Here is a 22,496-nt window from a genome sequence, read left to right as displayed (position 1 = left end):
CTCCCGGGATACCGTCCCATAGTCCCAAAGTAAACACATAACAACAGCACAAAGAACACATAATTCAATTCAAATTCCATACCAAGGTAAAACAGGTATTTCTAGACTAGCATGTCGCACATAATCCAAATAAAGCAGTTGAGCAAGTAAAGCAATTAAGTCAATTAGACATGCTTCCCTAAGCTAACAACATGTTTAAATTACAAGTAGTATAAACAGGAAAGGAAACACAATTATAGTTACTTAAGGAAAACTGAATTTTCAACAATTAGCACAAGTATGCATTCGTCACCTCACGTACAAGGCATTTCAAATATCAATAATACCAAATCCTAAGGGGAGTTTCCCCCACACAAGGTTAGACAAGCCACTTACCTCGAACCAGCTCAAAATTAACTTGAAACCACGTTCTTGCCGTGAGTACTCGACTCCAAATGGCCTAAATCTAGTCAGTTAAATTACATAATGTAAATAACACTTCAAGTAACTGATTCTACAAATAAAGTCTAAGCTAATACGTGAAATTAGGAAAATTGACCAAAATGCCCTCCGGGACCACGTCTCAGAATCGGGTAAAATTTACATTTTTATAATCCTCATACTCTCATGAGTCTAACCATACAAAATTATACAAATCCAATGTCAAATTCCCAATCAAAACTCGAAACTTATGTCTAAGAACTTTCTCCCAATTTTCCCCCAATTTTCATCCCAAATCCGAAATTAAATGACAAACTAAGATTAGATTATAGGAATACAACTAGAAAGGGATTAGGAATTGTTACCCATTGATTTCCTTTTCAAAATTCTCCCAAAATCGCCCTCTCCCGAGCTCCAAATCAATTTTTCTAACTTTTGATTTCAAATGCTCGAAATATCTTATTTCTGCCCAGCAAATCCGCTTCTGCGGTCATGGGACCGCACCTGTGGTCCCGCTTCTGCGCACCTGCGAAAATTCATTAAATCTCAAGCTTCCGCACCTGCGACCGACATACTGCACCTGCGGTACTGCAGGTGCGCTCATACACTCTCACCTGCGACTCTGGTCCTCTACGCGCCTGGCCGCATCTGCAGCTTGATTTCGCATCTGCGGGAGTCGCACCTGCGGCCTCTCAACCGCAGGTGCGGTTATGACATCAGCCACAAACTTCAACTGTAACTCCAAATTCCTAACTTTTTGTTAACCATCCAAAATCATCCCGAGACCTCCGGGACCTCAACCAAAAGAACGAACAAGTCATATACCACTATCCAAACTTATACCAATCCTCAAAATACCTAAAACAATATCGAATCAACCAATTAACATTGGATTCAAACCTAATAACTTCAAAAACTCTCAAATTACGCTTTCGATAAAAAAGTCTATCAAACCTCGTCCGAATGACCTAAAATTTTGTGCACACGCCACATTCAACACTACATAGCTACTCCAACTTCCGGAATTCCATTCTGACCCTTAGATCAAAATCTCACTATCGAACCGGAAACATCAGAAATTCAACTTTCGGTATTTCAAGCCTTAATTAGCTACGGACCTCCAAAATACAATCCGAACACGCCCCTAAGTCCGAAATCACCGAACGAAGCTAACAGAACCAACAGAATTCCATTCCGAGACTGTCTTCACACTGCTCCGACTATGATTCAAATTCTAAAACTTAAACTCTCATTTAGGGACTAAGTGTCCCAAAATTCTCCGAAACTCTAAATAAATCCTCTCGGCAACTCACAATAGCAGAAACAAACATGGGGAATGCATTTAATAGGGGATCGGGGCGTAAATTCTTAAAACGACCGGTCGGGTCATTACAATAAGCACAACCATGAGAATGACCATCTTGATCACCACACATATTACACACATTCCACACATAAGATTGAGTTGGTATACCATTTATCTATTTTTTAAAGTCTATTTTCCAATTCGTCTCCCATTAGATTATGATTCTGTTACTTGTTCCATTTTAATCTAATCATTTTAGCTTAAGAAAACTTTGAAAGTATTGAGAATGATTCATTTATTGATTCATGATCTGTCCAAATTTAATTTAACTTATCCATTGACGTATTTTCACGTAGAACGAATTTTCAAAAAGGATACTAAGTGGGCGTTTGGACATAAAATTGTGAAATTTCAAAAAAAGTGAATTTTTTTTAAGTGAAAATGATTTTTGAATACTAGAGTTGTATTTAGATATGAATATAAATTTGGGTTGTTTTTGAAGTTTTGTGAGTGAAAATTTTGAATAACAGTTTTTTGGAATTTTTCAAATTTTCGAAAAATTCCAAAATTTATCTTTAAGTGAAAATTGGAAATTTTATGGCCAAGGATTGATTTCAAAAAAAGTAAATTTTTTTTATGTCCAAATGGGCTCATAAAATTGTACTTGTCCCTTAAAGCTAAAGAATATAGAGGACGTTTTTGTAAAATACTAACTTTCTCAAAAAATAATGCAATGCATTTTAATTTTTAATATATCACACCAAACAGTGGATAACAAACAATCTCTGTATAACTAATGCTTGCATTAGTAACCCATGCATTACTAATACACAGGAACCTTAATGGCTATCATTAATTATGTGCTTCCTACTATGTCTATTACCGTTTTCCTTATGCTCTGCCTTGTTTGAAATTTCTTCCTATGTATTTTTCATTTTACTGTTACTGTTATTGGCATTTCTTTTACTTGGTTGGTAGAGTTATACATATTCTTGGCGAGGTTGAGATAAACACACGAAGGGTGTTGCCGTGCCAATTGATTTGACATATATTCATATATTTGCTGAGGATGAGACAAAGTGTTGCCGTGCCATTTACCTTGATATCTTGAACACATTCCTCATATTATGAAGATTCGTGGATTTACTGTGTCGTTTGGTGGTTAACTCTTTAAGAAAAGTGTAATGCCCGGTCGATCGTTTCGAGAGTTACAATCTTATTTTCTCATTTCCTACTTCTTTTGTGTTCTTCAGCTATATTTTGACTTACTGGGTTAGTTGGTTCGGGTCCGGAGTGGTTTTGGAGTGAATTGAGACACTTAGTCTCTTATGAGAAGGTTTAAGTTGGAAGAGTTGATCGGATATTGACTTATGCATAAATGACCTCAACTTTGAATTTTGATGGTTCCGTTAGCTTCGTTAGGTGATTTTGGACTTAGAAGCGCGTCTGGAATGCGATTTAGTAGCCCGTAGTAGAATTAGACTTGGATTGGCAAAAGTTAAAATTTTGGCAATTTTGGTTGGCAGTGAATAAGGTGACGCACACGCCAAGTGCTGGGCGTGCTGGCGTGCATCGTGAGAATCATGACCTGGTTCATTCCGTCACCGTTTACTGACTCTTTCTTGTTGATATCCGAGTTTCCATTATGTGATAAAGTAATTAAGCTGTAAACATTCTAGATACCTTGTTAGGGCTTCATGCCGAAACTGTTGGGACCCCTAGTTGTCGTTTCTTACCGTCATTCACTGACTTCACAATTATTTTATACTCAGTCATATTCATGCATTTCATATCGTATCTCAGTCTCAGTTGTTATTATTGGCATAACATATCATTGTTTTTGGGCTAGTTACCATGACTGTGAGCTCATGGGTTAGACCAGAGAGTAATAAATGAGTGAGGCCTAGAGCCTGATTATGAGTGACAGTTATGGGGTCGGGCTACATGCCGCATCAGTTATATTGATTATGATAGCGCTTGGGTCGTAGGAGCCCCTCCGGAGTCTGCACACCCATAGTGGGCACGGAGGCCATTATTGAGGGATGGATTTCCCTGGACATAGATTAATCTGAAGTATTGATATTTGGAGATGGATTTCTCTACGGGGTTGGATTACCCTTTTTCCTCAATACCGGGTGACTTATAATCAGTAATGAGTATGTTTTGCGATGGATTTTTCTTGGGCCGGATGGCCACATACAATACCGAGTGGTTGAGTATTTAAATATATACCTGGTGATGCATTTCTCCTCAGGGTTGGATTGCCCTTTTTCCTCGGTACTCAGTGACTCACAATTAGTATTATATATGTTCCGGGATGGATTTTCTTGGGTCGGATAGCCATATACAGTACCGAGTGGTTGAGCACTTGAGAGTGGGAGCACATTGTGCATTTCATGCAGTCGATGCATTGGCATGTAGAGGAAGTTGAGTTATATATATTAAACTGTTAAGATTTGTATTTACCTTGTTACTTTGAGCTGTCTATTTAACTGAAAGCATGCCTACATTTCTGTACACTGTTTCTATTATATCTGCTGAGGTTGAGTTTGTCACTACCTTTTAGTCCATAGTTTGGACTCGTTACTTACTGAGTTGGTATACTCATGTTACCCCCTGCACCTTGTGTGCAGACCTAGGCACTTTTGGACCTAGTGGCGGTTGTTGATCAAGGCTTCATGCTTAGGAGATTATTGTATTTGCACGATGTTCGCATGCCTTGGCTCTCCTTTCTTATTATCCAGTTGTATTTTAAGTCGCTCCTTTAGACATTGTAATAGACCATGTATTTTCCTAGATGCTCATGCACTCAGTGACACCCTGGTTTTGGGCTGGATTGTATCTTATCTTGGAATTTTCTTATGTTTGAAATAGTTTCTTTAAATGTTAAAAGCTTCCGTTAATGTTTTCAAACTTATTGTTGTTGTATTGGTTATTGAGTTGAGGCTGGCCTAGTTCCATGATAGGCACTATCATGAGGGGTCGGGTTTTGGGTCGTGATAATAAGTATGGGTTGTGATATTGAGAAAACCGACCGTGATTTCTTTTAGTAATCATTTATTGCTTCGCATATTTGTTCTTGTACTCTTCTCTGTTATTTCTACTATTTTTTCTATTGCAAATATAACTGAACATGTTATATTAATGAGTATCTTTTGACGTAAAAAAAACCTCACCAATACTTCACTAATGTTAGTCAAGATACTTACTGAGTACATGGGGTCAAATGTACTCATACTATACTTCTGCACCTTGTGTGCAGATATTCACCAATAGACAGCTACGGAATTTGTAGGTCTAGCATTGAAGCCGTATCAGTACTTTAGATACAAGCTACCATTTTTTTGCGGTAATTTAGGATTTATATTTCTATTTATGTAAATTTCAAATAGATGATGCATCTTTACTCAAACTAAAATTGTAATCTTATTCGTAGTCGCTCGTGACTTTTACTACCAGTCCCCGGGGAGTTGTACAAAATTCAGTTATTTTATTCTTGTTATTATTGATCTTTTGTCATGACCCAAAATCCAACTAGTCGTGATGACATCTAAACTAACCTGCTAGGTAAGCCAATTAACAACAATCAAATTCCAATGAAATTTAATAATACAGTTAAGTGAAAGAATATATCTGAATCTTATACATTTTCCAAGGACTGGTAGTACAAATCATGAGCTTCTAAGATTAGAATTTACAAAGCTTGTATGAAATAGATACATCATATGTTTCAAATGTACATAAATAGATTTTTTTATAAATCTAAGGCTACCATGAACAAAAGGCAGCCACAACCGGAACACAAGTACGTCTTCAAATCCAGCTCCCATCGATCACAATAACATCAGCATCCAACATCTGCATGTAAGATGCAGAAGTGTAGCATAAGTACAACCGACCCCATGTACTCTATAAGTAACAAGCCTAACCTTAGGTTGAAAGTAGTGACGAGCTGGAACAGAGGTCGAATCCAACACCAATAGCCAACAACAACTTATACAACATAATAAACGTAATAAAAGAAGTAACTCAGAGATAAAATGCTCTGATTGTTCGCAATTCCAGAAAAATAAGCCTGCCTTTCAAGTATATTAAAACCCAAATCTTTTACCGAAATCGCCAAAAATAAGATTAAGTTTGAAAACTGTAATTTTTCCCAAAAATCTTTCAACAATAAATAAGATGTTTCATTTTCAGATAGCGTGAGGAAAGGACATCACTATGCTTACATGTCAAGAAACAGGTAAAATCATGAATTTCACCAAAATCGGGTAGCAGAAGGAAATGCATATCTATGCATGTATCTCAAGTACGCATGTCAAATACAATGTATCTCAGTGATGAACTCATGTACTCACACTCTCAGAGTACTCAATCTCACTATTTCGCACTCTCTTTCACCATAATCAATACTCAGCACACTCAATCACTCAGCACTGTACAATACCTGCTGTGGCGTGCAACCCGATCTATATATAGCCATAAGGACTATTGCGGCATGCAATCCAATCCACATATATATAGCAATAAGTCTCGTTGCGGCGTGCAACCCGATCCATACACATATATAGCTATAAGGCTCGTTGCGGCATGCAACTCGATCAGTGTGTGTGTGTGTGTGTGTATATATATATATATATATATATATATATATATATATATATATATATATATATATATATATATATATATATATATATATATATATGTATGTATATTTTGTCACTACCTTTTAGTCCATAGTTTGGACTCGTTACTTACTGAGTTGGTATACTCATGTTACCCCCTGCACCTTGTGTGCAGACCTAGGCACTTTTGGACCTAGTGGCGGTTGTTGATCAAGGCTTCATGCTTAGGAGATTATTGTATTTGCACGATGTTCGCATGCCTTGGCTCTCCTTTCTTATTATCCAGTTGTATTTTAAGTCGCTCCTTTAGACATTGTAATAGACCATGTATTTTCCTAGATGCTCATGCACTCAGTGACACCCTGGTTTTGGGCTGGATTGTATCTTATCTTGGAATTTTCTTATGTTTGAAATAGTTTCTTTAAATGTTAAAAGCTTCCGTTAATGTTTTCAAACTTATTGTTGTTGTATTGGTTATTGAGTTGAGGCTGGCCTAGTTCCATGATAGGCACTATCATGAGGGGTCGGGTTTTGGGTCGTGATAATAAGTATGGGTTGTGATATTGAGAAAACCGACCGTGATTTCTTTTAGTAATCATTTATTGCTTCGCATATTTGTTCTTGTACTCTTCTCTGTTATTTCTACTATTTTTTCTATTGCAAATATAACTGAACATGTTATATTAATGAGTATCTTTTGACGTAAAAAAACCTCACCAATACTTCACTAATGTTAGTCAAGATACTTACTGAGTACATGGGGTCAAATGTACTCATACTATACTTCTTCACCTTGTGTGCAGATATTAACCAATAGGCAGCTACGGAATTTGTAGGTCTAGCATTGAAGACGTATCAGTACTTTAGATACAAGCTACCATTTTTTTGCGGTAATTTAGGATTTATATTTCTATTTATGTAAATTTCAAATAGATGATGCATCTTTACTCAAACTAAAATTGTAATCTTATTCGTAGTCGCTCGTGACTTTTACTACCAGTCCCCGGGGAGTTGTACAAAATTCAGTTATTTTATTCTTGTTATTATTGATCTTTTGTCATGACCCAAAATCCAACTAGTCGTGATGACATCTAAACTAACCCGCTAGGTAAGCCGATTAACAACAATCAAATTCCAATGAAATTTAATAATACAGTTAAGTGAAAGAATATATCTGAATCTTATACATTTTCCAAGGACTGGTAGTACAAATCATGAGCTTCTAAGATTAGAATTTACAAAGCTTGTATGAAATAGATACACCATATGTTTCAAATGTACATAAATAGATTTTTTTTATAAATCTAAGGCTACCATGAACAAAAGGCAGCCACAACCGGAACACAAGTACGTCTTCAAATCCAGCTCCCATCGATCACAATAACATCAGCATCCAACATCTGCATGTAAGATGCAGAAGTGTAGCATAAGTACAACCGACCCCATGTACTCTATAAGTAACAAGCCTAACCTTAGGTTGAAAGTAGTGACGAGCTGGAACAGAGGTCGAATCCAACACCAATAGCCAACAACAACTTATACAACATAATAAACGTAATAAAAGAAGTAACTCAAAGATAAAATGCTCTGATTGTTCGCAGTTCCAGAAAAATAAGCCTGCCTTTCAAGTATATTAAAACCCAAATCTTTTACCGAAATCGCCAAAAATAAGATTAAGTTTGAAAACTGTAATTTTTCCCAAAAATCTTTCAACAATAAATAAGATGTTTCATTTTCAGATAGCGTGAGGAAAGGACATCACTATGCTTACATGTCAAGAAACAGGTAAAATCATGAATTTCACCAAAATCGGGTAGCAGAAGGAAATGCATATCTATGCATGTATCTCAAGTACGCATGTCAAATACAATGTATCTCAGTGATGAACTCATGTACTCACACTCTCAGAGTACTCAATCTCACTATTTCGCACTCTCTTTCACCATAATCAATACTCAGCACACTCAATCACTCAGCACTGTACAATACCTGCTGTGGCGTGCAACCCGATCTATATATAGCCATAAGGACTATTGCGGCATGCAATCCAATCCACATATATATAGCAATAAGTCTCGTTGCGGCGTGCAACCCGATCCATACACATATATAGCTATAAGGCTCTTTGCGGCATGCAACTCAAGTGTGTGTGTGTGTGTGTGTGTATATATATATATATATATATATATATATATATATATATATATATATATATATATATATATATATATATATATATATATATATATATATATGTATAATGGACCTCAATGCTATAATCCGCACGAACAACTTACGTGTTGCACCGACAACTCACGTGCTAAAGTTTCAATATCTGGATCCGCATGGATATCTCACGTGCTGCACGGACAAATCATGTGATTTAGTATCAATATCCTTATAATCAGTCCCTCGGCCTCACTCAGTCATCAATCTCTCGAGTCTCTCGGCTCACAACACTCATGCTGAGCAGCCCAAATCAATGATATGAGATGTGACAATAAACAATAATAGAGACTGAGATATGATATGTAATAATGAATGCAACTGAGTACATAACTGAAATTAAGCAAATGACTCAATTGCAAACAACGACCACTATGGGTCCCACTGGTATCGACATATAGCCTAAACATGATCTCTAGCATCAATTACACCTCAGGTGCTCTAACCCATAGATTACAGTAAAAATGTTCAGATAAGATAGCTACATAATTCTAGGAAATCGACTAAATCATAATCTACATGGTGCACACCGACACGACTGTCACCTAACATGTGCGTCACCTTAACACTAATCACATAACACGTAATTCAGGGTTTCATACCCTCAACATCAAGTTTAGAAGTATTACTTACCTCGAACAAGCCAATTCCAATACCGAGAATCCAAACGATGCTTCAATAATTCCATCCTACACTTACTGACCTCCAAACATCTCGAAAATAGCCAAAAGAAACTCAAATACATCAAATAAAGCCCAAGAAAATAATTCCTAATGATAAAGGTCGAGTTTTTAATCAAAAGCCCAAAATCAACCAAAAAGTCAAACCCGAGCCCGCATCTTGGAACCTGATGAAACTTATAAAATCCGACAACCCATTAAATTATGAGTCCAACCATACTAGTTTTGCTCAAATCCGACTCCGAATCAATGTTCAAAACTTGAAAATTCGCTTTATGAAGTTTTAGACAAAACCCCCAAATTTTTCTCTTGAAACCCTCGGTCAAATGCCAAAAAATGAAGATAGATTCATGATATAAAATAAAAAATAAGTATAGAACACTTACCCCAATCCACATGGTGAAAATTGCATCAAGAATTACCTCAATCCGAGCTCCCCAACTCAAAATATGACCAAATAAACAAACCCTCAATATTAAATATTTTTTACTTAGCTATTCTGCCTCGTTTTGTGTGCAAAATGATCTTGGAACTCAATTTTGATGTCTCCAATAATATTTTGCGGTATTTCTGTCAAGATAAGCTTTTGAATCACCTAAGTTGGCCTTAAAATGAGGGAGATGTGATGTTTTGAAGTTTTAAATAAAATCTAGAAATTTAAGGGATAAAAAATGACATTTTCGTAATTATTTTACACTAGAAAATCAGCGACGAAAGAATTTTTGTTTTAGCACCCAAAACTCATTCGGAATCTCCTGGACACAAACAATATATGCGTTTCAATCATAAAATATGCTACGAACCTGAGTCAAAACACCGAAAAAGGTCATTTTGATCCGATATTGATCATGGTCAATCTCTAAATCCTTAACTTAACTATTTTCTCAACCAATGATCCAAAATACACTTGATCCCCTCGGGACCCAATTCAATCATATCAACGAGTCTTAAAACACGATACGAACTTATTTGAAGGTTCAAATCACATCAAACAACATAAAAACAACGAATTGTACCTCAAATCAAACTTAATAAACTTTGAACTTTCAGCTTCCAAAACTCGCACCGAATCACATCTAATCAACCCGGAATGAACTAAAAAATTTGCACACAAGTCCCATACATAAAGAAGCTATTCAAATTCCTGAAACCACAATCCGAACCCGATATCATCAAAGTTAACTCTCGGTCAAACTTATGAACTTTCCAAACCTTAAAATTTCCAACTTTCACCAATTAGTGTCGAATCCTTTTAGGAACATCCAAATGCAAATCCAAGCATACACCCAAGTCCAAAATTTCCATCCGGACCTAACGGAACCATCAAAGCCCCATTCCAAAGTCAAATTCACAAAAGTCAAACTTGGTCAATTCTTCCAACTTAAAGCTTCAACAATGAATTCATTCTTCCCAAATCGATTCCGAATAACCTTAAAACCAAAACCGACGATTCACACAAGTCATAATATATCATACAGAGCTACTCATGCCCTCAAATTACCGAGCGAAGTGCAAATGCTGAAAACGACCGGTCGGATCGTTACATCTTTTGCTTACCTTATTCTATGTTAGTCTTACCTAGCCCTGGATTAAGTTCCATTACGACTAGGTTGATATAGAGCCGTGACATTCATGGTCTCATAATAGATTTAGTAGACTTCCAACATGTAGTCTATCATGTTTACACTCTTTACCTGTATTCATGATCTCAATTCAGTTTCGTTACTAGTATATTTCTTTTATACTCATACTAATTTACTTATAATATATGTATACATCACTACAAATTTTAAAGACTTATCACAGAGATAATCTGGGAGAGCGAGTTGATAATTTTGCACAGGTCCAGTAGAGAGAGATCCATTTGTTGATCAGTGACTCAAGCCAGTTGACATGTCTATCCAGTTGAGGTGAGCCATCACTAGTTCGTGGAGGTTGTTTAACCAAAAAATGGGATTTCGGTCAAATTTTTAATTTAAAAGAACTCGGGTTACTGATAATCAAAAGAATATATGAAAGAAAGTAATTTTGCTAGCAATAAGATAATCAGAAGAAAAGCAAGTAAATCAGTATATTCAGATAGTATTTCGTGTCTCTACAATTAATCCGTTCTCTCCCTTTTATAGCTATTTTGGAGATATGCATTTTGCCTTTGTCATAATAAGGCCATTATGGACAATGAAAGACATTAAATGCTACGTTACATAATCATTATATTTAATATAAATTCTCTAACACTTTTAGTATTTAAGGCTCATTAAATACTGTATTTGTACTTCCATGTAGTGTCAGATTCATTCCTCTTGATTCTTGGACTTAAATAAGTACGAGCGCTGAATCTTTTGGATAACCGCTCGTGCCTCTTCCTTTGCCTCTGCTCGTATCTATTGCATCTCATGCCCGTTTGCCAGTTGTAACTCTTTGACCAATTTATGTGTCATGACATGTCATCTTTATACCACTTTACTATGTAAACTCAATTTTTCCCAATATAAATAGTCCCCCCACTTGCCATTTATTCATCGATTGAATATTTAGGAAGTAGATTTCATTAAAATGAGGATTTTTTTCACCATTAATGCTATGACAGAATCGATGCTGCAATTGTCACTTCCATTTAATGCTCTTCACACGTGTCAACTTTTCATTAGTTTTGCAGTTTTGCAGCACTTTTTAAGGCTTTTTCACGGCTTCACTATTCACGAGCGTCAGTTATCATTATTGTGGTCCTTCCATCACTGCACCTTTTCCTTTGATGGTTACTTATCAGTATAAATATAACTTCCTTCTTTGTCTTTACACATAATGTTTTCTGAACACCCAATTTTCTCAAATCTCTGTTTGCTTCTTCATTCGTATCATCATGTCTTCATCAAACCCTAACCCTAGAAGGGTTACCATTGTTGATACCTTCCCTAATGCCCCCAGTAGGAGAAGAAGAGGAGGTAGGCTCCGTAGTTTAGGATCTGCACGTGGTTCTTCTATTCCTTCACCTAGTTTTGGACCTTCTTCTAGAACTAGAGGTTCTCTTTCACAAAGATCTTCTTCTAGGGGTAAAGAACCTTCTGAACCTCTTCGTGAGCCTTCAATAGAAGAGATAGTTCCTGTGGAACTGTCTTTTTATCATGACAGAGAGTCTCTTAGAAACCAAGTATCTTCTTTAGATCGTGCTGATATCTATCCCACTCAAATTACTGAAGGTTTGATTTCTATAGTTCGTAGAGACTACCATTGGAGTCATGATTTTCCTATTATCATTCCCAATCCGAATCAAAGAATACTTCTTATTTAACCGGATTTTCCTTTGTTTATACATACTCTTTCACTTTAGGATTTAAACCAGCTATTGACCCTGTTATCCTTGAGTTCTGTCGTTTCTTTGATGTTTGCTTGGGTCAAATTGGCCCAATAATATGGAGGGCTATTGCCTGTTTGAGGCATTTGACCAACACAGCCAGTGTGCCTTTTACTTTCCCTCATCTGATCCACCTTTACTCCCCTAGACTCTTTTGCAATGGTGTTTTTACACTAGTAGCCAGGAGCAAAAGAGTTTTGGTGAGCCCTGAAGATGACAAAGACCATGGCTAGTATGCTAGGTTTGTTGCTGCCCCCACTATTGGTTTAGTGGGTTATGAGAACATTCCCTTCCATGAGAAGTGGAATTTTACACGTGAGTCTTCTGACTTTCTCGTACCTTTTTCTTCAAGTTTGTTGATTTTCTTCTAATTTTGCTTTTTCGTTTCCATCAACTATGGGAGTTGTGGAAGATATTCCCAATTTCCATGATTGGGTAGACAAGCTATTGAATAATGCTCCAATGGATGGTAGATCTTGGAAGACCCTTTCCCAACGATTTGGTTGGAAAGTAAAAACTCATGGTAAAAGCTTTTATTTTATTTTATCATACATATATTTTTTATTTCTCTGAACTAATTTCAATCCTTCTTTCTATTAGGATTTGCTATTCGAGGAGTTACTGCCGAGGCAGTCACGGCTTCTCGTATCTCTTTGGAAAGGGCCCAAGAAATAATCTTGAGTTCTTCATCGAAGAGAAAAACCGTTGATGAACAAGATTCTGAAGAAGAGGAAGACGGGGGCTCTTTGGTAACAAGGCCACGGGCTCGAAGACGTATCATTTCTGTTGATGAAGAAGAAGCATCCCCCATTCTATTCTCCTTACCGAGTCTGTTGAGGCCCCGATAGTGATTCCTGACGATGATGTTGCTCCTACTGCTTCTCATGACTCTGTTGAGCAATTTTTTATCAGCGGGTTTGGTGGTGAAGGCTTAGGCCTAGTTTTGGATGAAACACCTCTGGCTTCTTTTTCTACACCCGTGTCTGTGACTCCTTCTTTGCCGATCTCGGCTATTTCGTTCCTCCCCAGACTGTCTTTACTACTTACTACTGTTCCTACTTCTATTGTTCCTCCTTCAACAATTCCTCCCCCAATCATTCACCTTGCTGAAGTTGGTTCCTCAAGTAGGAGTGGTGCTATGAGGCAAGTGATCATTGAAGTCCCCGCTGAGGGCAATCTCTTAAGGAAATCGGGTCAAGCAGATGTATGGCTAAAGCCCTTAATTGGACCAATTGAAAGAGCCAAGCTAGAAAGCCATAGCTCCTTGACTTTGATGAATGATATTGTGCACGCTTCTTTAAAGGTATTCCCCATCTCTTTTTTCCTTTGCTATGCTTTAAATTTTTTCTATCTTTGAGATTCTCATTTCTCTTCCTTTTCTTTTTTTATAGGCCAATCTTATCAGCACGGAGATGATGAAAAGGGTTGACCTCTGAGAGCAATTAGTGCGCGATTCCCAATTAGAGGTGTGCAATTAGAAGGAACAGTATGAAAGCCTTCAGATTGATGTGAAGTACTTAGAAGAAAGTAAGAGTACCTTGGAGCAGCAGGTACGGGCCTTGACTTCAGAGTTGGTAGTTGAAAAGGCTTCCTCAAGTCAAACAGATAAAGAAAAGGCTCGTCTTGAAACCTCTTTCTCCGAGCAGCTGTCCAAGGCAAGTGAAGAGATTAGAGAGTTGAAGGCTCTCTTGGGTAAGAAAGAGGATTATGCTGGAGAGCTCGTGCAGAATCTGACTCAAGCACAAGAAGACCTCCGAGCTTCTTTTGATAAGGTTTGTGCCTTGGAAAGTTCCCATGCTCCCTTCAAGCTTCTTACACTTCTCCCTTGGCTGAAAATGAGAAATTAAAGAATGAAATTGCTGACTGGGAAAGGGATTATGAAATCCTTGAGGATAAATATGCCATTGAAGTGAGTTGGGCGTTTTTAAAATCTCGCCGTGATACCCTAGTTGAAGCTAGCCAAGAAACTTTTAAATTGGAATCTGAGTTGGCTAAAATCAATGAAACTATTGAGAAGGCTCAACAACTCAAGATTTTCCTTCTCTCGTGGCCGAAGCTTCCGTGAATGTTGAGGTTGATACGGGTATCCCAACTCCTTCAAGCCCAGTTGAGCCCGCTGCTGTAAACCAAGTTGAGCCTGCTGCTGTTGATGCACCTACTTCAGTTCCTACATCTTCTTAGTGATAAGTTTAATTTATTTGAATTTCTTTGTGTTGTTTTATTTTTTAGGAAAATTGTGGTAAAACCCTTGGTCTCATTTGAGGGTTTATTTTGGAAATATTAGTCCCCAGACCTTTCATGGGACAATTTGTATAAACAATTCGCAGTTTATGACTAAGTTCGTACTTAGTCTTAAGCTTTTTAATATTAAGAAGTTTTCTTGTTAATATCTTGAACTTCCGTTTAGTTTATTCTTGCCTTTATTTCTAAGGACTTATAGAATAATTTGCATTTTTATTCTTTAAAAATGCTTCTATTAACTTCATGAATATTTACATTAATCATGAATTTTACAAAAGAGGACCCTTTTATATTCGACACTTAATGAAGAAGACGTCTCAACTTCATAATGGCGTTAACATACGATAAAAGAAATAGGAATACACATGTTTCTTTGAAATAACTTTGACAAGTTTTTATTTGAACTTTGTTTAGTTTTGAATAACACTTTACAAGTATTTGAATTACATCTATAACTTTCTCGTAACTGTTTTTCTTTTAACATATTTAAAAAAGAATAATAAACACGAGGTTTTTATCTATAACACGTTTCAGTACATAGCCTTTACCCTAACTATGGTAAGGTTTTTCTTTGGCCTTAGCTCGTGACTTTGCTCTGCACTTGACTCATTCAATGAGTGAACTTTTCAGGGCTTGATCTTCTTTGCCTTCCTTATACACATGCCCGTGTATATTATGTAGTCCCCCAAGTGTTTGAGCATTGAAGTATGAAGCCTCGAGCACTTGATTGTTCCTCTCATTTGGTCCATTCCCCGTAAAGGAAAAACATGCGAGACTCGGAGCTACGATTATAGATGAAGACTGCTTAACCCGTTTGAATTTCTATCAGAATAATTGTAACCCTAGGTCAAGAAGTTTAATTTATTCCACGTGCCTTGCAGGTCGTGACTCATCATTTAGTACGGGTCAATGTTTTGCCTATCATCTAAAATCATTAGTAAAATTTTAACAATTCAAAAATTTAATTTTAAAATATGGATACCTGACCGTGGGTATTCTTCAGAAATAATATCTTTTCAGATGAACAACATTCCAATGTGACGGTAGTATCTTGCCATCCATTGTTTCCAGCTCGTATGCTCCTTTACCTGCAATATCATGAATTCTATAGGGTCCTTCCCATATTGGACTTAATTTCCCCGAGCTAGTTGCCTTCGTAGATTGAAAAACCTTTTTGAGCACGAAGTCCCCAATTTTGAAGAGTCTGAGGCGTGCTTTTCGCTTGTAGAATTGTTCTATGACATGCTTCTGTGCTACCATTCTTATTAGTGCCGCTTCTCTTCTTCCTTCGAGTAAATCAAGATTTACACGCATTTCCTGTCATTATATTCTTCTGTCGCTTGTGTGAATCTTGTACTTGGCTCTCCTATATTCTTCTGTCGGCTTTCATTATATTCTTCTGTCGCTTGTGCTCCTTTACCTGCAATATCATGAATTCTATAGGGTCCTTCCCATGTTGGACTTAATTTCCCCGAGCTAGTTGCCTTCGTAGATTGAAAAACCTTTTTAAGCACGAAGTCCCCAATTTTGAAGAGTCTGAGGCGTGCTTTTCGCTTGTAGTATTGTTCTATGACATGCTTCTGTGCTACCATTCTTATTAGTGCCGCTTCTCTTCTTCCTTCGAGTAAATCAAGATTTACACGCATTTCCTGTCATTATATTCTTCTGTCGCTTGTGTGAATCTTGTACTCGGCTCTCCTATCTCAACTGGAATTAAAGCTTCAGCTCCATAAACCAATGAAAATGGTGTTTCTCCTGTACTTGTTTTTGCTGTTGTGCGATATGCCTAAAAAATACCAGGTAACACTTCTGGCCAATTACCTTTGGATTCCTCTAAACACTTCTTTAAATTGTTGATAATGACTTTGTTTGTCGACTTAGCTTGCTCATTACCCACCGGATGATAAGGTGTAGACGTAATCCTTTTAATCTGCCAACTTTGAAAGAATTCTATGATTTGAGTGCCTACAAACTGAGGACCATTATCACACACGATCTCATTTGGCACACCGAATTGGCATATGATATTCCGCCAAATGAAATCTTTAACTTCCTTTTCTCACACCTGTTTAAATGCTCCTGCCTCTACCCATTTAGTAAAATAATCAGTGAGTACGAGCAAAAATTTTACCTGTCCTTTTGCTTGCGGTAATGGACCCGTGATATCCATCCCCCATTTCATAAATGGTCACGGTGCAATGACCGGATGTAATAACTCCACGGGCCTATGCATATTATTACTATACCTTTGGTATTTATCACATTTAGCCACAAAACTTTCCGCATCTTCTTCCATTTTGGGCCAATAATAACCTGCCCTAATTAAGGTTCTTACCAATGACCTTTCTCCTGCGTAATTCCCACAATGCCCCTAGTGTATTTCTCTTATTACGTATTCCGTCTGAGATGGTCCGAGGCATCTTGCTAAGGGACCACTGAACATTTTTCGGTAAAGATTGCCTTGATTTAAGCAATACCGATAAGCCTTTTTTCGAAGCGCATGAGCTTTTTTCTTATCTTCAGGGACGGTACCATACTGCAAAAAAGCAACAATCTCGTTCCTCCAATCCCAAGTTAAGTTATTAAAATTTACCTCATTCTTATCGAGGTCGAGAACAAAATGAAACAAATGAATAACTGAAGCATTTTCATTGATTGCCACGCCTGCCATAGATGCAAGATTAGCTAGGGCGTCGGCTTCAACATTTTCATCCCTTGATATTTGTGTTACTTTCCAGGTTTGAAATTGCTTTATCAAATCCCGTACCTTCTCTAAGTATTGTTGCATCCTTGCTTCCCTGGCCGTATAAGTCCCCAACATTTGATTAACTACGAGTTGTGAATCGCTTTTGATTATAATCTGATTTATGCCAAGTTCTCGTGCCAGTTCTAAACCTATAATCACATCTTCATACTCTACCTCATTGTTAGTTATAGAATGACATTTTATGGCTTGTCAAATGATTTCACCCGTAGGTGGTACCAAAACAATCCCTCACCAGCACCCTTTTTGTTAGATGAACCATCAGTAAACAAGGTCCAAGTTCCTGGGTTAGCTCCGTTGAACACCTACAACTCTTTTTCTGCTTCTAATTGCATCCCTTGGCTAAAATCAGCCATGAAATCAGCTAACACTTGAGATTTTATAGCAGTTCTAGGTTGGTAGGTGATATCATATTCACTTTATTCTATAGCCCATTTAGCTAACCTTCCTGACAATTCATGCTTATGTAATATATTGCGTAATGGATAAGCAGTTACTACAGCAATAGGATGACATTGAAAATAAGGCCTTAATTTTCTAGATGCCATGATTAATGCAAGTGCAAGCTTTTCCAATTGAGGGTACCGTGTCTCCGCATCTAACAAAGATTTGCTAACTTAATAGATCGAAGATTTTTTACCTTGGTCCTCACGAACTAAAACAACACTTACCGCTACTTCTGAAATAGCAAGGTAGATGAGCAGTCTTTCCCCAGCCTTTGGTTTTGCGAGCACTGGTGGATTTGATAAGTATGTCTTCAAATTTTGAGTGCCTCCTGGCATTCCTCGTTCCATTCAAAGTGATCTTGCTTTTTAAGAGCTGAAAAGAATTTAAAGCACTTTTTTGATGATTTAGAAATGAATCTTCCCAAGGCTGCAATTCTTCCTGTCAACCTCTGCACTTCTTTTTTGCTTGAAAGCATATCAGGAATTTCTTCAATGACCTTAATTTGTGCGGGATTCACTTCAATACCACAGTTAGAAAAAAAAACCAAAAACTTACCTGATGCGACACCAAATGCATATTTCTCCGAATTTAATTTCATATTAAATTTGCGCAAAATCTGAAATGTATCAGACAAGTGTGATATATGATCTCTTGAATGCTGAGTTTTAATGAGCATATCATCTGTATAAACCTCCATGTTTTTTCCCAGATGTTCTTGAAACATTCTAGTTACCAGCCTTTGATATGTTGCACCGACATTTTTGAGACAAAAAGGCATTACTTTATAACAGTAAGTTCCCCTGTCTGTTATAAATGAAGTTTTTTCATCATCTATCGGATCCATTTTGATCTGATTGTACCCTGAATATGCATCTAAAAAACTTAATAGTTCATGCCCTGCAGTAGCATCAATTAGCTGATCTATATGCAGTAGTGAATAAGAATCTTTAGGACAAGCTTTATTAAGATCTGTGTAATCCACACAAACTTGCCACTTACCATTCTTCTTTGGAACTACAACTATATTGGCTAACCAATTAGGATACTTTACCTCGCTGATGGATCCAATCTTTAGCAATTTTTGAACCTCTTGTTAAATCACCTGATTCTTAAAGGTTCCTTACTTTCTTTTCTTTTGTTTGATAGGAGGGTATGTTGGGTCTTCATTCAATTTGTGAGTCATTACCTCCGATGGTATTCCTGTCATATCAGAGTGGGACCAAGCAAAACAGTCCACGTTAGTTTTCAAAAATTCAATTAACTTACCTCTCATGCCTTGGATTAGATTGGCCCCTACGTAGACTTTCTTATCAGGCCATTGTGCAAATAACACCACAGCCTCCAGTTCTTCAATTGTTGTTTTGATATTTTCGTTTTATTCTGGTTCTTGAATGGTATCAGGCCTTGAATCCACATATATCCGCCCTTGTTCAGTTGAGGTTTGTGCTGTGATGCCCTCAACTATCTTCTGCGATTGCTATTTTTCTTCTTTTTTCGTACTTGAATTTGCTATAGAGTTGATGCTCCTGGATGTATGTTGATCCCCGCGGATTTGACATATTCCCCATGGTGATGGAAATTTAATAACTTGATGCAAGATTGAAGGAACGACATCCATTTCGTGGATCCATGGTCTCCCAAGGATCATATTGTATGCCATCTCCATATCTACTACTTGAAACTTTGTATCTTTGACAATTCCTTCTGCGAATGTGGTGAATGTTACCTCTCCCTTCGTCACAACACTAGAATTGTCAAATCCAGATAAAGTATGCGCCTTTGGTATTAATTATCCTCAGCTTGCATCTCACGTAATACTCTTAGCAAAATAATGTTCACGGAACTACCTGGATCAATCAAAACCCATTTCACATTAGTATCATGTACAATTAAAGATATTACCAAGGCATCATTATGAGGAGATAATGCGCCATCCACATCAACATCATCAAATGTAATGCTGTCTTCCTTTAATATATGTCGCACCCATTTCCCTTGGGTAATTGTGACTTTGGAGATTTTATTAGCTGTAGTGTACGTTACGCCATTGATGTCTTCACCCCCGCTTATAACGTTGACTGTCCTTTTGGGAGAAGGTGGTTTAGGGGGTTCCTGCCTATTCTTCATGTAAGCTTGCTTACCTTTCTCACTGAATAACTCGGTGAGATACCCTTGTTTTAATAAATGATCAACTTCACTTTGTAAAAATCTACAATTTGCTGTTTTATGCCCGTGATCATTATGAAACTCACACCAATGATCAGGGTTGCGCCTGTTTGGATTCGATCTCATCTCTTTTGGCCACCGTACCTTATCACCCATGCTTCTCAAAACAGCTACGAGCTTGGAAGTGCTCACATTGAAATTGTAACCGCCAAATCTCGCCTTCAAATTTCTATCATCATCTCGTGACTCATGGGTGTTTCGATCATTCCTAAACCTTGATGAAGAGCCTGACTCTCTATTCCTTGATTTGGGATCATACCTTTGATTGTCATGTTTTGACCGTGAATATTTTTTCGCAGGTCCCATGTATGGCTCGTACCTATTTTTACCGGACCTTTTTTCGGTTTCCGCCTGTCTCAAACTTACTTTTTCTTATTTTTGGAATCGTGGAACAATATCTTCTTCTATCCTTAGCTTCTTGCTATACCTGTTGTAAACGTCATTCCATGTTGTAGCTGGGAATTCACGAAGACTTTCCTTGAGTCGCCTCGTAGCTTCTGAGCTCTTTTCATTCAAATTACTTGTGAAAGCTATAGCTGCCCAATTATCCGGTACACGTGGTAATGTCATTCTTTTACGTTGGAATCTGTCCACGAACTCCCTAAGCAATTCTGAGTCCCCTTGCTTGATCTTGAAAATATCTTCCATTCTTTTTTCGAATTTTTGAGCTCCCGAGTGTGCTTTGATGGAAAAATTTGCAAGCTCAGTAAAAGAATTTATAGAATTTTCAGGTAAAAGAGAATACCATATTAATGCACCCTTGGTGATTGTTTCACCGAATATTTTGACTAATACTGATTCAATCTCCTGCTTGGTCAAGTCATTGCCTTTTACGCCGGTTGTGAATGCAGTCACGTGGTATCGTGGATCTGTTGTTCCATCGTATTTTGGAATATCAGGCATTTTGTATTTCTTTGGAATTGGGAGGGGAGCAGCACTTGGCTTTCGGGGTTGTTGCGAATATTTATCCGTATCTATCCCTTTGATTACGGGTGGCACCCCGGGTATTTTCTCTATGCGGTCACTTTGTTCCTTGAGCTGTTTCTGCAACGTTAGTACTAAATTTTGTAAATCAGAATTGACTAAGTTACCTGGTTCTCCCTCCTGTGATTCGCTGGGGGTTCCACCACTATCTGAATTAACAAGCCCGGAATGAGGGTTCTCCAAAGTGTTGTTATTTGGAGTGGGTGTGGGTGGTGCAGCAGGTAACTAGCTAGCAAAAGCCTCAAGAGCTTTATTGACCTGTGCAACAATTAGTTTCTGCAAAGCTTCATCGATAGCTTCAACATTTTCAAATTGAGCGTTTTCATTTGTATGAGATCGATTAGGAGAGCCTTCACGAGACCGCCGAGGAGAGCCTCGTGGAGAAGGGATCGGGGTTTGATTACCTTGTAGATTTCCCTGAAGTTGTTCGTTTCCTTGAATATTGTCATTGTTGTTCGACATGGTTGATACAACAAGGAAAGTTAAGCTAAAAGAGGATAGATTATCAGATTCCCGATAATAGAACCAATTTGTTTAACCAGAAAATGGGATTTCGGTCAAAGCTTTAATTTAGAAGAACTCGGGTTACTAATAATCAAAAGAATATATGAAAGAAAGTAATTTGGCTAGCAATAAGATAATCAGAAGAAAAGCAAGTAAATTAGTATATTCAGATAGTATTTCGTGTCCCTACAATTGATCCGTTCTCTCCCTTTTATAGCTATTTTGGAGATATGCGTTTTGCCTTTGTCATAATAAGGCCATTATGGACAATGAAAGACATTAAATGCTACGTTACATAATCATTATATTTAATACAGATTCTCTAACGTTTTTAGTATTTAAGGTTCATTAAACACTGTATCTGTACTCCCATGTAGTGTCAGATTCATTCCCCTTGATTCTTGGACTTAAATAAGTACGAGCGCTGAGTCTTTTGGATAACCACTCGTGCCTCTTCCTTTGTCTCTGCTCGTATCTGTTGCAACTCGTGCTTCTTTGCCAGTTGTAACTCTTTGACCAAACTATGTGTCATAACACGTCATCTTTACACCACTTTAATATGTAAACTCAATTTTTCCCAATAGAGAGACGGCTTCAGCTTCTATCCTTTTATTTCTTTTTATGACTTTATAATCGAGCTGCGAGTCGTATCAATTGCATTCTAATTCTAGTGCTCCATGACTAGATCTATCTTTTGAGTTCCATGGGATGCTTT

This window comes from Nicotiana tabacum, chromosome 3 (assembly GCF_000715075.1).
Source record: "Nicotiana tabacum cultivar K326 chromosome 3, ASM71507v2, whole genome shotgun sequence".
Classification (NCBI taxonomy): Eukaryota; Viridiplantae; Streptophyta; class Magnoliopsida; order Solanales; family Solanaceae; genus Nicotiana; species Nicotiana tabacum.
The sequence above is the reverse complement of the archived record's forward strand: the minus strand, read 5'-3'. Positions refer to the sequence as shown.